The sequence below is a fragment of the Lutra lutra genome, chromosome 2, assembly GCF_902655055.1.
Source record: "Lutra lutra chromosome 2, mLutLut1.2, whole genome shotgun sequence".
In the NCBI taxonomy this organism is placed as follows: domain Eukaryota; kingdom Metazoa; phylum Chordata; class Mammalia; order Carnivora; family Mustelidae; genus Lutra; species Lutra lutra.
Window position 1 is genome coordinate 90,132,844 of NC_062279.1, and position 15,207 is coordinate 90,148,050.

The 15,207-nt window shown below is 43.2% G+C and overlaps 1 protein-coding gene across 3 annotated transcripts in view; it reads right to left on the reverse strand.

Annotated features, from left to right (window-relative positions):
- Nucleotides 1-15,207, reverse strand: part of ABCG2 (ATP binding cassette subfamily G member 2 (Junior blood group)) — a 137,984-nt gene that overhangs the window by 73,080 nt on the left and 49,697 nt on the right. The window contains exons 1-2 of one of the 3 annotated variants that reach the window (XM_047717940.1): nucleotides 11,741-11,886; nucleotides 11,293-11,361 (exon numbers count right to left, since the gene is read on the reverse strand). The exons of 1 other annotated variant lie outside the window; for it this stretch is intronic. The gene's annotated coding sequence lies outside the window, so the exon portion shown is untranslated. Of the gene's footprint in view, nucleotides 1-11,292; nucleotides 11,362-11,740; nucleotides 11,887-15,207 lie in introns of those variants that run through there. One more of the 3 variants, XM_047717941.1, reaches the window with a different exon arrangement.

Here is a 15,207-nt window from a genome sequence, read left to right on the forward strand (position 1 = left end):
AGGAGCCTAAGAAACAAACGGGATATGATGAAAACATTCTGGCATACATGAGACTAGAAACCTGGGAGTGGAAAAACTAAAGCAGAATCAAATTTTAAGAAATACTGGCATACATTTTCTAAAACTGATGAAGTTATTAAGCCACAAATTGAAGATGCTCTAGGAACATCAAAGCAGGATAAATAAAAGAAAATCACATCTGGGCATTACATAGTAAAATTGCTAGAAACCAAAGTATTAACTAAGTTATGTTTTTGCACCCAAAACCTGCTCTATTGCTGTCACAGGTATAACACTTGATTCAATTTTAGAAACTGGAAAAGTAGGAACCACCCAAAGATTGGCACCCAGGAAATTAAAGGTAAATAGCTTAGTTGTGTGTGTTTTTTTTTAAAGATTTTATTTATTTATTTGAGAGAGAGAGAAAGTAAGAGAGGATGAGAGCGGGGTGAGGAGAAGAGGGAGAAGCAAACTCCCTGCGGAGCAGGAAGTCTGATGAGGGGCTTGACCCCAGGACTCTGGGATCGTGACCTGAGCGGAAGGCAGCTGCTTAGCTGACTGAGCCACCGAGGTGCCCCTAAATAGGTTAGTTCTAATCTGTGAACACAAGGAATGGTAATAATTAGCAAATCCTATTCTCTTAAATAGGTGAAAGCAGTGAAAACAAAAATACGGGGTTCAAGTAATTTATAACACTTACATCTTGATTTTATAAATTTCTTAAGCTATGTCTCCATGTCTTCAGAAGCCAAAATATGCCAGTTCTAACACCAGCAATCACTTCTACTACCATCCCCACTTGAGGTTTAGCACTGAGGAAGCCACTAATCCTTTCTTAAGACTCATAAAGAAAATCAAATAACATACCAAATTTAAGTAGGACATTGCTCAAAAAACCTCTAATAAGATTTTTTTTATGTGAGATTTTCTGCTAATAAAAGGCACCAACTGGAACTAAAGTACCCCCAAAGACCACCCATGCCCATGCAAGGAAGATGGCTAAAATTTACCCATGTGATCACATTTCAGAAGTGTGTGCATACAAAGAGCACCTTCATTGTGATGGGATTAAGTTTGTGATTCACACTTGTAGGAGCTGCTCGGTTCCTCAAGAGGATTCCAAATATCTTCCTCAGGGAGATGGCAGGGCTTCAGAAATTCATGAGTCACACATCCAGAGATCAGATAGCTATAATCAAGGCACACTATCCAGCTAAGGCACATTATACACATACACACAAAAAAGACAAATAACTTTTTATTTCTAACACCAATATGGAACAATGCATTACTCCAAGACGAAACAAAAAACATATAGCAATAATTACAAAATGAAGAAAATACAACAACCATAGCACCATATTAACCTCAAAGGGCTTGATCTCTAGTTAAGACCATATACTGGGTTTAGAGGAGTCACCAAAAGTAACTGCCTCCAAGCAAACATTAATCTTTCCCTATGGTCAGAAGCTTTCTGGACATATGTGTTGCTACCATTGGATTAGCATTATCTTCTTTTGTACATAAAAAACAACCAAAATTGGGGCCCCTGGGTGGCTCAGTGGGTTAAGTGTCTGCCTTCGGCTCAGGTCACAATCTCAGGGTCCTGGGACTGAGCCCTGAATCAGGCTCTCTGCTCAGCAGGGAGCCTGCTTCCCAACCCCCACCCCCCGCCTGCCTCTCTGCCTACTTTCCATCTCTTTCTCTGTATCAAATAAATAAATAAAATCTTTAAAAACAAAAACAACTTAATTCCCTATCGCAAAAAACACCTTCCCACCTTGTTGTTCCTTCCCTCCTCCCAGAGCATCTGCTGGTCCTCATCGCATTCTTATCCCTTTCTGTATCCTAGACCTACTGCAAGAATATTTATTTTTAAAGGTTTATTTATTTATTTATCTTGAGAGAGAGAAAGAGAGACAGTGTCGGGGGGAAAGGGGCAAGGAGAGAAGAAGAGTGAGATCCAAGCAGATTCCATGCTGACTGCGGAGCCTGATGCGGGGCTTAATCTCATGACCCTGAGATCATGACCTGAGCTGAAACCAGGAGTCAGATGCTCAACTGACTACACCAGCCAGATGTCTCCCAAAACATTTATTAAGCTGCAATTTCCATAATATTTTAACTCTGTTCTGAAATTAGTCTACAAATATCTTTACATAACACTGAAATCAGCAATTTAATAAGAGGCAAGTATGTAACACTTTGCAAAAAAAAAAACAGCCCTTATACATTTATGTCTACATATATCTGTAGAGTCAGTTTCCCAAGATCAATGGAACTAAACTGTACACACGGCGCGCACACGCGCACACACACACACACACACACATCCCACCATATTCAAATCAAATGGATTTATATTAAATGTCAAATCAGATGCTATAAAATTTATAATCGGACACACAAAATATGAATTGAATTATGAATACACTGTTGATAATGGGTACAATAACATAATAAAGTAAAGAGAAACATCCAAATGGCTTCCCAAGTCACTCGAACCCAGCCTATTCTGCTATCTGGCCTGATAATATCACTTAGCCAGCTGGAAAAATCCTTTCAAGCATGATTGAAGGGCTTTATATAATGAGATTCTTTTCCCCTTTCCAGCTGTCCCTATTCTGGTGATCGGACCGATGCCACCTTTTCTCTCTTCTTGTTTTCTACTAGTGAAGCCACATTTTTACTTTTTTGAAAAGTTTGAACAGTCTTCTGCCATAGATGTTGCCATATTTACTATAAGGATGATAACCTGTATTTCAAAATGACCTTCTCCTCTATGTCACTCTTCACCATACTTACAATCTGAAAGTCTACTGTAAACAGAATGCATAATATAAGTTGCACAGAGATAAGAAAAGTTCACAGGTTAATTCTAAAGTCCTCAGCCAGACACCTGCCCACAATTATGACTAATGCTCACACTAGGAGAAGCCAGGATAGTCTCAGGTCAAGAATTCAGGGCCTTCCTCTTACATTCTTTCCTTCATGCTAACACTAGTAAATGGAGAATTTCAACACTGCCTCACAGTCACAAGGACAGGCTGTATAGGCAAACCTCCTTCAACTATTTACTACGATGCCAAGGGACTACAATCCTGACAAGGAGTTAGGGGGTCTCAAGTCACTGTCTGGTGATTACTATAAAACTTATGGACAGAAAACAGAAGCAGGAAGAGTATAGAGCATTGTTCAAAAGGGAACTTAAAATCTGACTTTTAACTTCCATAAATTATCCCCTGCATTTCAAAAGTCATCTATCAATCAGTAGGTATTCACATGATCTGTGATTTGACAGATCCACCCTGAGGCATCCAACGTTGACACCATATTCAGGTCTAAAGTCTGCTCAGCAACAGAGTTGGAATCAGACTGCCGAAGTCTTCGGGACAAGGAAACAAGCCCAGAATGGCAGTCTAGGCCCCCAGAGCATTGCAGCAGAGTGATCTGGGAAACATGGCGTGAAGCACAGAGTCAGCCAGACAGAGCAACAGAGAACTCATCGTGGAAGGCATGTACAATCAGTGAGAAGCCACCCAGGCCTTTTAGGCAGGACGTCTGATCTGAACTAAGTTTTTTTTTTTTTTAAGATTTTATTTATTTATTTGACAGACAGAGATCACAAGTAGGCAGAGCAGCAGACAGGGGGTGGGGGAAGCAGGCTCCCCACCAAGCAGAGAGCCTGATGTGGGGTTCGATCCCAGGACCCTAGGATCATGACCTGAGCTGAAGGCAGAGGCTTTAACCCACTGAGCCACCCAGGCGCCCCTGAACTAAGTTTTTGTATTTTGTATTTTGTATTTTTTTAAGATTTTATTTATTTGACAGACAGAGACCACAAGTAGGCAGAGAGGCAGGCAGAGAGAGGATGAAGCAGGCTCCCTGCTGAGCAGAGAGCCCGATGCGAGGCTCGATCCCAGGACCCCAGGATCATGACCCGAGCCGAAGGCAGAGGCTTTAACACACTGAGACACCCAGACACCCCCTAAACTAAGTTTTTAAACTGCCGTTCTGGCAGGTGTATGGCGAGCAGAGCAGCAGGGCCAGTTAGAAGAAAGCAGGTGAGACCTGCTTGCACAAGAGGATGAGCCTCGGTAATGACAGAGGGGACATCAAAAACTCAAGGACTCACTTCCAACGTGGTAAGTTTTAGAAGCCTGTAAGACATCTGCGAGAGAGAGAGAGAGAGAGAGATCTTCGGTTAGAAAACTCAGAACCGGGGCGCCTGGGTGGCTCAGTGGGTTGAGGCCTCTGCCTTCGGCTCGGGTCATGATCTCAGGGTCCTGGGATCGAGCCCCGCATCGGGCTCCCTGCTCAGCAAGGAGCCTGCTTCTTCCCTCTCTCTCTGCCTGCCTCTCTGCCTACTTGTGAGCTCTCTCTGTCAAATAAATAAATAAAATATTAAAAAAAAAAAAAAAGAAAAGAAAACTCAGAACCATAAACAAGACTCTTGTGGATCGCAAACAACCCCACCCTCCTGGGGTCTTCCTCATGCGATGACGTATTGCTTTTTGATTTTTTAAAAAACACTACAGACCCACATTTGATGGAGCATCCAAGTGTAAACTCTTTCCAAGAGGCATTGATGGATTTACACTGTCACACACAATTGTAAAGTTTAGGATCTTGGCAGCTACAGTAAATTTCAAAAAATCCAAATAGAAGATCTTTGTCCTTGGCCTCCTCAGCCCTTGATCTCGTGCTCCCTACTATCTAAGTCCTGCAGACACACAACCTCGGAACTGTCTTCTCACCCACCTGTCTTTTTCATCTTTTATCCATCTCCTATCCTTCCAGCCGAATGCTTCTATTTATCTCAAGACAACACACCTAGGACTCCCTCTGTTCGCACCCAAAGTTAACCCTCGACTCTCCTTATGATTTAAAGACATTTTGCACATCACGAAGATAGGACCTATGTAGATGTCCCCTTTACATATATTCAGCCATTAGTCAAAAATGTAATTTAACTAAGCCACTTAACAACAACAATTAAATTCCTGCTTTCCTTTCAGAGCCTAATAAATTAAAATTTTGTGTTCATTCTGTTTGTTTCGTAAGCAGTTACAGGTCACTATTTGAGAAAAACTGGGAACTTTTAAAAACTCGAAACCAACCCTAAACTGTCAACTACACTGAGGTCTTCTATAATGTTTAATATTTAAAGCATTATCCCGGGGCGCCCAGGTGGCTCAGTAGGTTAAGTGGCTGCCTTCAGCTCAGGTCATGATCCTAGGGTCCTGGGATCGAGCCCTGCATCAGGCTCTCTGCTCAGTGGAGTGGCTCTCAGTGGCTCTCTGCTCCCTCTCCCACTCCCCCTGCTTGTGTTCCCTCTCTCGCTGTGTCTCTCTCTGTGTCAAATAAATAAAGTCTTTTATTTTATTTTATTTTATTTTAAAGATTTTATTTATTTATTTGACAGACAGAGATCACAAGTAGGTAGAGAGGCAGGCAGAGAGGGAGAGAGAGGAAAGCAGGCTCCCCGCTGAGCAGAGAGCCCGATGTGGGACTTGATCCCAGGACCCTGAGATCATGACCTGAGCCGAAGGCAGCGGCTTAACCCACTGAGCCACCCAGGCGCCCCAAAATAAATAAAGTCTTAAAAAATAAAAAGCATTATCCCATTTGTACCCATGCATTGCTAGGTCACAAATTTATTAAACTTAAAAAGCCCAAAGTAACTCCAGTAACATACTTAGTGCCCAGATCTTGGTTTCTCAAAAAAAGAACCAGAGTGTCTTAGAGAAATGGTTGATTCCAGGGTTAGGACATAGAAAATACAAAACGAGCCTAGAGCATTCTGTGGTACCAGCAAGTAAGATTAAAACTTTTTAGAGTTGGGATAAGGGGGCAAGTGGAATGTTAGAAGGGCACAGAGGCCAACCTGAAAGAAAGTTCTAGTGGCCAAAGCTGGAAGAGTTTGAGCAGCAAGTTAAATAACCCATAAAATAACAACTATCCATGCATCCGTACTGATACAAATAGTTGAATAAATAAATGGGGAAAAAATTCTAATCAGTAAACATAGAAGAAATGAGAAAAAAAAAATGTTTGACCACCATTAGAACAAAAAACTACAGGGGCTCCTGGGTGGCTCAGTGGGTTAAGCAGCCATGTTGGGGGCTTCATGCTAAGCTCAGAGATTATCTCTCTCCTCTCCCTCTGCCCCTCCCCACTCATGCTCAAGCTCACGCTCTCTCAAATAAATACACAAAATCTTTTAAATAAATAAGAACAATATAGTACAATGTACATCCAGTTCTACCAATGGATGCAAAATTAGTGAATAAAAGTTTAAGGAGAAACAGAATATTCACGTAGCCCGAGCTTCTCTTCCAAGATATCTACTAATTACAAAGAGAAAAATAACTTTCCACTGGGGACCAGGCAAACAGCACCTTAATCAAGGTTTACATCAGCAAAAGTTTACATCACAGGCCCCGGACATGACGCACTGAGATTCCTTCCGGTATTTTTTTCCCCAAATGCGTAACTTCAATGTGATCATGAGAAAACATGAAGTACTAATTGAGGAACAGCCTACAAAATAACTGACCAGTACTCTTCACAAGTTCATAGACTGGATGCTGAACAGAAAAAGGATAGTGAAAAGCCACTGAACTCCGAAGAAGTCTATAGTTTCGATAATAGTAAAATAATCTCGCACTAATATGAATCTATCCGTTTTGACAATTTAACTACAGTTTCACAAGATGTTATGGGAACTCTGTACCATATTTTTCTGCAACTTTTCAGGAAGCCTAAAAAATTACTTCAAAACAGCAAATAAAAATCAGTAATCAAAGAACCCCAATCTTTTTTCAGTATTTATAACAGAAGCATAATGTCAGACTTAAAATGCCATCTTTGGGACTGTCTGGGCGGCACAGTCCATGGAGCGTCCGACTCTTGGTTTCAGCTCAGGTCGTGATCTCAGGGTTGTGAGATCCAGCCCTGCGTCTAGCACAGGGTCGGCTTGAGATTCTCTCTCCCTCTCCCTCTGCCCCTCCCACTTGTGCTCTCTTATTCTCGCTCTCTCTCTCTTTCAGAAAAAACAAACAAAACAAAACAAAAAAAACCTTTTTTTTTTAAAGATTTTATTTATTTATTTGAGGGAGAATGAGTGAGAGAGAGCATGAGAGAGGAAAAGGTCAGAGGGAGAAGCAGACTCCCCAATGGGAGCTGGGAGCCCAATGGGGACTCGATCCTGGAAGTCCGGGATCATGAGCCCGAGCGGAAGGCAGTTGCTCAACCAACTGAGCCACCCAGGCGCCCCAAAAAACTTTTAAAAAAAAAGCCATCTGTGGGGGCGCCTGGGTGGCTCAGTTGTTAAGCGTCTGCCTTCAGCTCAGGTCATGATCCCAGGGTCCTGGAATCAAGCCCTGCATGGGGCTCCCTGCTCCGCCGGAAGCCTGCTTCTCCCTCTCCTGCTTGTGTTCCCTCCTGCTTGTGTTCCCTCTCTCACTGTCTCTGTCAAATAAATAAATAAAATCTTTTTAAAAAATTAAATTAAAAATGTCATCTGTGTTCTTGAAAACTTCAGCAAGAGCTATACAAACCCAACCACCGCTGTATGCATTCTGGAAAGCATTGTTTTATAAATCATTTGTTATATGTGTTTTATGACACATTTATCGTGTTTTATAGACACAACAATAACATCTCTTTCTTGTTACTCTGGCATATTTATGATTAGCTGAAATTCAAATGACATGAAGGTTGTGAGAGACTCCTAAAAGCCAAGCTTTAATGGCTATATCACTATTACACTGAGAAGGAAGAGCAAGAAGCTTCCCTTTTGTAAAACTGTTCTCCAGAAGTGATTTTGCCCTCTTTCTTGAGGGAGCAGAAGACTAGCTGAGGACAAAGCACAAGCTGACATCCTGCAACCACACCCCTCCCCGCCCCCCACTCATGGACGGATGTGTGTGACATTCTTTCTGAAAGCCCTTAACTCTCTCAATGTTTATGTCTTTCTAGAGGGAAAAACCTTAACTTGATGATGGCAAGGCCTCCAGGATCTTGTAGGTCCTCTTTAGTAGATGAAAGTTCTTTTGAAAACCTCCTTTACTTTTCCTTATCTCCCCCAACCCCATAGTACATAATCAATTGTTCCTCACAACCCCTGCACAGCTCTTTCTGCCTCCAGGGGGTCCCCTGCTTTCATAAAACTGCCATTTTGGACCAAAGATGTCTCAAGAATTCTTTCCTGGTCCTTGGCTCTGAACCTCATCCCAGCAAACCTCACCTATGTTTCAAAACCACATCACTTATGTGGGTGGAAATAGTGAAGGGAGAAAAACAGCAATTTGCTTTTTGTTGAAAAATTCAAAACACTTTAATTTGCCTCTGGGTTGGGACAGCACTCTATGAGGTAAGATGGAACACATCTCCCTGAGGGGTGGGGAGATGCGTATCTACCTCTGTGTCTGAATACAATGGGTGGTTTGTAGCTCCAGGGAACATTCCTCCAATTTTACCCTTCCAGTTAACTCGAAGAACTTAATACCAATGAAATGACAACGACCTAATGCTACCTGACCCCCAGTACTAATCTCCAGCCAGCTCCTGTCTAAAGAGTAGTAAGATTTTTTTCAGTTGCAAACCCAAAAAGATCGGGCTTGTGATCAGTAAAGTGCAAGAAACCTCATTCAGTGGGGTTTCGGACCTTGCCAAGATTTTGCTCCACCCTTCTATCAAAAACAAAACGTCATTGGAATCGTGATGAGAAATGCAGTTTTGCTTTACTCACAACCCTCCCACCTGGGTTTTTAAACAACCAGGACACTACTAACGTCCCACATTAGGATTCTCTGAATGAGTATTTATCTCTATGAATAAGCTAATAGTGTGGCTCAAAAATTAGATACCCCACTTTCTAACGATCTCTCAGCGACATAGAATACCTGCTTCAAAAAGCTATGGGGGCGAGCCTGGCATGAGAAGGGGGAGTAACTGCCAGTAGGTTTTGAGGGGAGAGGATGAAGAAATGTGATGGTTCTACACACCGTACTTTAAGTAGATGAACGGTAGGATATGTGAGCTCTGTGTTGCAGGAAAAAAATAAAGTCCGAAACATCAAGACACTTATTATCACTGATTCACAACCTAGAGTGAACTGGAACTGATATTTTAAAGGACAAATTTTAGCTTCCTGTAGGTAGACCCATGTATCCTATATCCTATAGAGGCAATGGTCATTCAGGTTCTTTAATTTTCACTAAAAAAATCTCAATCCTAACCTATCACCCCAGTAAGCAACACAGATTAAGCTTCCCCTATTGATATAACCTTTAACTGATGCCAAACTTCTATCAAAAAATCCTGACAGAGAGAAATATAGGGTATTTTGGTTTTGTTTTTAAAGATTTTATTTATTTATTTGGCAGAGAGAGACACAGCGAGAGAGGGAGCACAAGCAGGACGAGTGGGAGGAGAATCAGGCTTCCTGGAAGCCTGATGTGGGGCTCGACCCCAAAACCCTAGGATCATGACCTGGCGCCGAAGGCAGACATTTAACGACTAAGCCACCCAGGCACCCTAAATACAAGGTATTTAAAGAACATTAGATCCATCCATCCATCTATAAAATCTAGATTTATCCCTTAATAAACCCCAAACCATCAAACAATAGCATGTGTGACCAAAGGTCTCAGGCACCACAAGGGTTTCTTATTACCCTTAGGGTAAGGAAAAATTGCAACTACAGCGAACGGTCCTAGAAATGCACTACTGCATGTACTACATGGATGGGCACACAGGATGCTCTCCCAAGCCCTTTACAGTCTCCTCTGCATCTTTTGTAAATGCTAGGAAAAGCTTTTCTATGGAGCTGGTGCGTTTCCCCCTTTATCCTCATTGATTTCTGTGACTGATCATCCCTTTTTATTATGGCTTCCGGAGGCAACATTAATTTGCACAGCATCTGTCCAAGTCCATTTTAACGTGCTTCCCTTTACACTTGGTTGTATTTATTTTCCACTTGGAATACTTAATGCTCACCTCAAATGTTTCATGGATGCTTAATAAAAATAAATGCAGAAATAGATTTTGGCTCTAAGTATATTTTAACAGCATCTTAACACAAAAGAACGTGTTTCCTAAGGGAGTTGTTGCTGAATGCACTGGGGCTGGAACAAAGATAAGCAACACACATTTATACTATAAATCTGTTTCTTTCTAAAAGTGGAATGAGCTTTCATATTTCCACTGCTAGGCAAGAAAATAAAACTAGGCAACATTACAGTTACTTTTGTAAGTGTAAATTTACAATCTAATTTTTTTGATCTTGTATTTTTCTTTATTGTTGTAACTTCTTCAGTATTATTTTTTCAAAGATTTATTTATTTACTTGAGATACAGGCAGCATGGTGGGGGAGACAGAGAAGCTGGCTCTAAGCTGAGCACGACACTGGAATCATGACCAGACCAGAGCCAAAGGCAGACGCTTAACCAACTGAACCATCCAGGTACCCTAGTACAATGTTTAATGTTTAATAATACATTGTTTAATAATAACTATAATACGCTGGTTAACTTTTTGAAGTCAATCATTAAAAACCAACTATACACACACGCACGCACGCACACACGCAAAATTACAAAAGGGAGCTCAGTAACTTTTTAGCAAGCCATTCAAAAGTTGTGGACAAAACTTTATGTCCTGGGACACCTGGGTGTATCTGCCTTCCGCTCAGGTCATGATCCAAGGGTACTAGGATCCAGCTCCACATGGTCTCCCCACTAGGCCGGAACCCTACTTCTCCCTCCCCACGCCCCCTGCTTGTGTTCCCTCTCTCACTGTGTCTCTCTCTGTCAAATAAATAAAATCTTTCAAAGTATATATACATATATAGGTACATATATATATACACATACCTACCCCGGAGCTAAGAAAAAAAGACAAAATGTATTGGTTAATCCCTTTAAAAGTACTAATATTAACAAATTTCTCTCCTACCTTGTAGTAACTTCTGTGCTTAGTTAAGTTTTTACCCATTTACTATCTATCAACTCTTGTTTCATACATTTAGAGAAAGGCCGTTTGCCGTCTAGTTCTTAACACACACCACCGGACACAAAATCAGTTTGCACCAAGGCACTGATTTCTGAAAAAGACGGTCTGAAATCTCAGTTTGGATTTCACATTCATTTCCAAGTGAAATTGGGAAGGACTAACTAAAACCTAGTCGTCTCAACTGAAGTGTTCTATTTTCTACCAAATGTCCGTGCAATACCCACCAGATCTTTCAAGCCACACATCCCAATTGGCTTTTACCATGTACTCACTCAGCTTAATAGAGGTTCAGTTCCACCGAGGTCTTCGATCTCAGAGTCCGTGTGTCCAGAGGCAGAGCACTAATAATCGTTTATATAGACGCTGAGCTGAGTCAGCCAAACCTTCCAAACGTACCCTAAGGAAGCAGCTCTTAACAATAGCATCAAGCATCTGTACCGTACTTTCTAAATCAGGAAGAGCTTTTCTAAAATCTCCCTGGCTCTTTTCCAGGCTGCTTTCTTCCCGCGACTCCCAGTCTCTGCAGGACTGTCTGGGACTCCCTCTCGCCTCCCGCGCGCTCTGGACTCGACGTCGAACCGCGGGGGACTCAGGACATCGCCAGCGCGCACAGCAGACCCCATCCCCCACCCCGGCGGGCGACCCGCCCTGACCCACGCGCTCGGCTGGGCGGACAGCCCACCCACGGTGTCCGCGCGCTCCCGCCTGGCCCGCACTCACATGCGCAGCTAGCGGCCCGGGAAGACGCCCGGCCGGGGCACAGTAACTGTCGGGAGCGGCGGGCCAGGGCGGCCAGGGATGCGAAGAGGCGAGCGCCCGCAGCGCCGACTCTGGCTTCGCCTTCGTTATCCCCCCGCCGCAGGCCGGGAGAGCGCAGGGCGGCGGCTCCCTCGGGGTCCGACGAGAGGAGTAGCGCCGCCTGCCTGGCCAAGATAAAGCGCCCTACGCCCGCAGCGGAGCAGCGCGCGGGTGGGCGGCCAGGAAACGAAACAGGACATTGGCTCGAGGGCCAACCTCTTGCGGGACCCAGGTCACGGAGCTGACTCTCCCAGAGCGCGCACGGACAAACCCCAAACTTCCGCCTTGCCGGGTCTGTACGAAAGGGACAGTGGTGATTAGCCCTGGTAATCACAGGGCGCTACCGGGGCTGATGGATACGAGCTCGAAGCGGATGGATTTGCTCACTGTCTGTGTCCCGCGCCCTAAGCTCCGAGGGACGCTGACACCGAGGGGGTTTTTTTTCCTATCAAACACGTTGCCCACCCTGAGAGCAAGTAGGTCTCTATAGAATGAGCTTCTGAGAAATTAGGTGATTACTCCCCAAGACAATAACTTAAGGGATTGAATCTAATACGGGGGGGAGGGGTGGTAGGGTGAGGGACGAGTTGAATGAAAATATTACTTCGAACGGTTTTGAGTGTATTCTGCTCACGTTTTTAAAAAGATTTTATTTATTTATTTATTTATTTATTTATTTATAAGATTGAGAGAGAGAGAGCGAGCAAGCACAAGTAGGCAGAGTGGCAGGCAGAAGCCCAGAGAGAAGCAGGCTCCCCGCTGAGCAAAGAGCCTGATATGGGACTTGGTCCCAGGACCCTGGGATCATGACCTAATCCGAAGGCCGAGGCTTAACCGCCTGAGCCACCCATGTGTACCTGCACGCTCTTGTAATAAATACTTCTCTGTAATACTGTTCGTGTGGAAAAGCTGGAAAGTGTGCATATTCAAGAAAAGGTTTGATTATCAGGCTTTATGAGTGTTTATGACTTTCCCAAAATTGCCTGTTGCAGATACCCTTGAAAATTAATACTTACATCTACTTTCTGGTTTGCGTTTACAAACAAAAATCAAATTATTTAAAGCAACACCAGGAATTACTGTTAATTCTTTTTTTTTTTTAAGATTTTATTTATTTGTCAGAGAGAGAGGAGCGAGAGCAAGCACAGGCAGACAGAGTGGCAGCAGAGGCAGAGAGAGAAGCGGGCTCCCTGCCAAGCAAGGAGCCCCGATGTGGGACTCGATTCCGGGACGCTGGGATCATGACCTGAGCCAAAGGAAACTGCTTAATCGACTGAGCCACCCCGCATCCCTTAACTGTTAATTCTTTTTTTTTTTTTTTAAGATTTTTGTTTATTTATTTGACAGATAGAGATCACAGGTAGGCAGCGAGACAGGCAGAGAGAGGAGGAAGCAGGTTCCCTGCTGAGCAGAGAGCCCGATGTGGGGCTCGATCCCAAGACCCTGGGATCATGGCCTGAGCCGAAGGCAGAGGCTTTAACCCACTGAGCCGCCCAGGCGCCCCTTAACTGTTAATTCTTAACCCGTTACATGAAATCTTTAATCACAGGGCATCTGGCTGGCTTAGTTGGTGGAGTGTGTGACCCTTGATTTCAGGATCGTGAGTTCAAGGCCTATGTTGGGTGTGGAGCCTACTTTAAAAAGGGTAAGTTTCAGGGGTGGCTCACTAGGTTAAGCCTCTGCCTTCTGCTCAGGTCATGATCTCAGGGTCCTGGGATGGAGCCCCGCATCCAGCCCCGCATCGGGCTCTCTGCTGGGCAGGGAGCCTGCTTCCCCCTCTCTCCTGCCTGCTGCTCTGCCTACTTATGATATATATCTCTCTCTCTGTCAAAAAAATAAATAAAATCTTTAAAATATAAATTAATAAATTTAAAAAGACACTTAAAGACCTGTATACAAATATATTTGTCATTTTAGGCAAGGACTGAGAAAAATTTTTCAGAGACGGCTCTTAATAACTGCTTGCAAAATTTAAAAACACCCAGTAAAGATTTTTTAAATTGCTAGCAAATTCTTTTTTTTTTTTTTTTTTTTTTGACAGACAGAGATCACAAGTAGGCAGAAAGGCAGGCAGAGAGAGAGGAGGAAGCAGGCTCCCCACTGAGCAGAGCTGGATGCCGGGCTCGATCCCAGGATACTGGGATCATGTTTTTGTTTTACATATTACACAGTGCTATATAGATTCAACCTATTGTCCTGTTTCTTTTCTAAATGTGCTTTTTATCAATTTTATGTATATTTTCCCCCCATTTTTACAAGTCCCCTCTTGGAATTGCCTTTAGAATTTGCTAGCAATTTAGGGGTGCCTGGGTGGCTCAGTGGGTTAAAGCCTCTGCCTTAGGCTCAAATCATGGTCCTGGGGCTGGAATCGAGTCTCCGAGAGGGGCTCCTAGCTCAGCAGGGAGCCTGCTTCTCCCTCTGCCTATCCCCCCCCTTGTGTTATTTCTCTCTCTCCCCCCAAATAAAACCTTTTTTAAAAAAGTAAATCAGGGGCCCCTGGGTGGCTCAGTGGGTTAAAGCCTCTGCCTTCGGCTCAGGTCATGATCTCAGGGTCCTGGGATTGAGCCCCACATCGGGCTCTCCACTCAGCGGGGAGCCTGCTTCCCTTCCTCTCTCTCTGCCTTGTGATCTCTGTCAAATAAATAAATAAAAATCTTAAAAAAAAAAAAAAAAGTAAATCAGGGACGCCTGGGTGGCTCAGTTGGTTAAGCTGCTGCCTTCAGCTCAGGTCATGATCCCAGGATCCTGGGATCGAGTCCTACATGGGGCTCCTTGCTCGGCAGGGAGCCTGCTTCTCTCGCTGCCTCTGCCTGCCTCTCTGCCTGCTTGTGTGTACTCTCTCTCTCTCTGGCAAATAAATAAAATCTTTAAAAAAAAAAAAGTTTAAGAAAGTAAATCAATAAAATGCCAGTGTTTTAGTCAGTAAAAAATATATGACAATACTTAAAGACCGAACCTCACCTAAAATAGGGCTAAAAATCACTAAAACAAAAAATTTTCTACCTTATTTTTAGTAGAATTTTTAAAGGAGCTTGATTTTTTCATATTGATAAATCAGTGTATATGCTCGCTAAAATTACATTAATTCCTATTCTCACTCTAATACTCGCTAAAGCTGATCACTGCCATCAAATTCTATTTGATAAATTCAGATTAAAGCCAGCCTTTCATGAATGCATTGCATTATTAAGAAATGCGTCATTTTAGCTTATAAGTTAGCATTTTATTTTGGGCTAATCATCTTCAAATTCCCTGTCTTCTCTTTTAGTGTTTGAGTGTTTTATGTCACAGAGTATAGGGAAGAAGGAACATAAAGATGACCTTCCTGGGGCGCCTGGGTAGCTCAGTGAGTTAAGCCTCTCCCTTCGGCTCAGGTCACGATCCCAGGG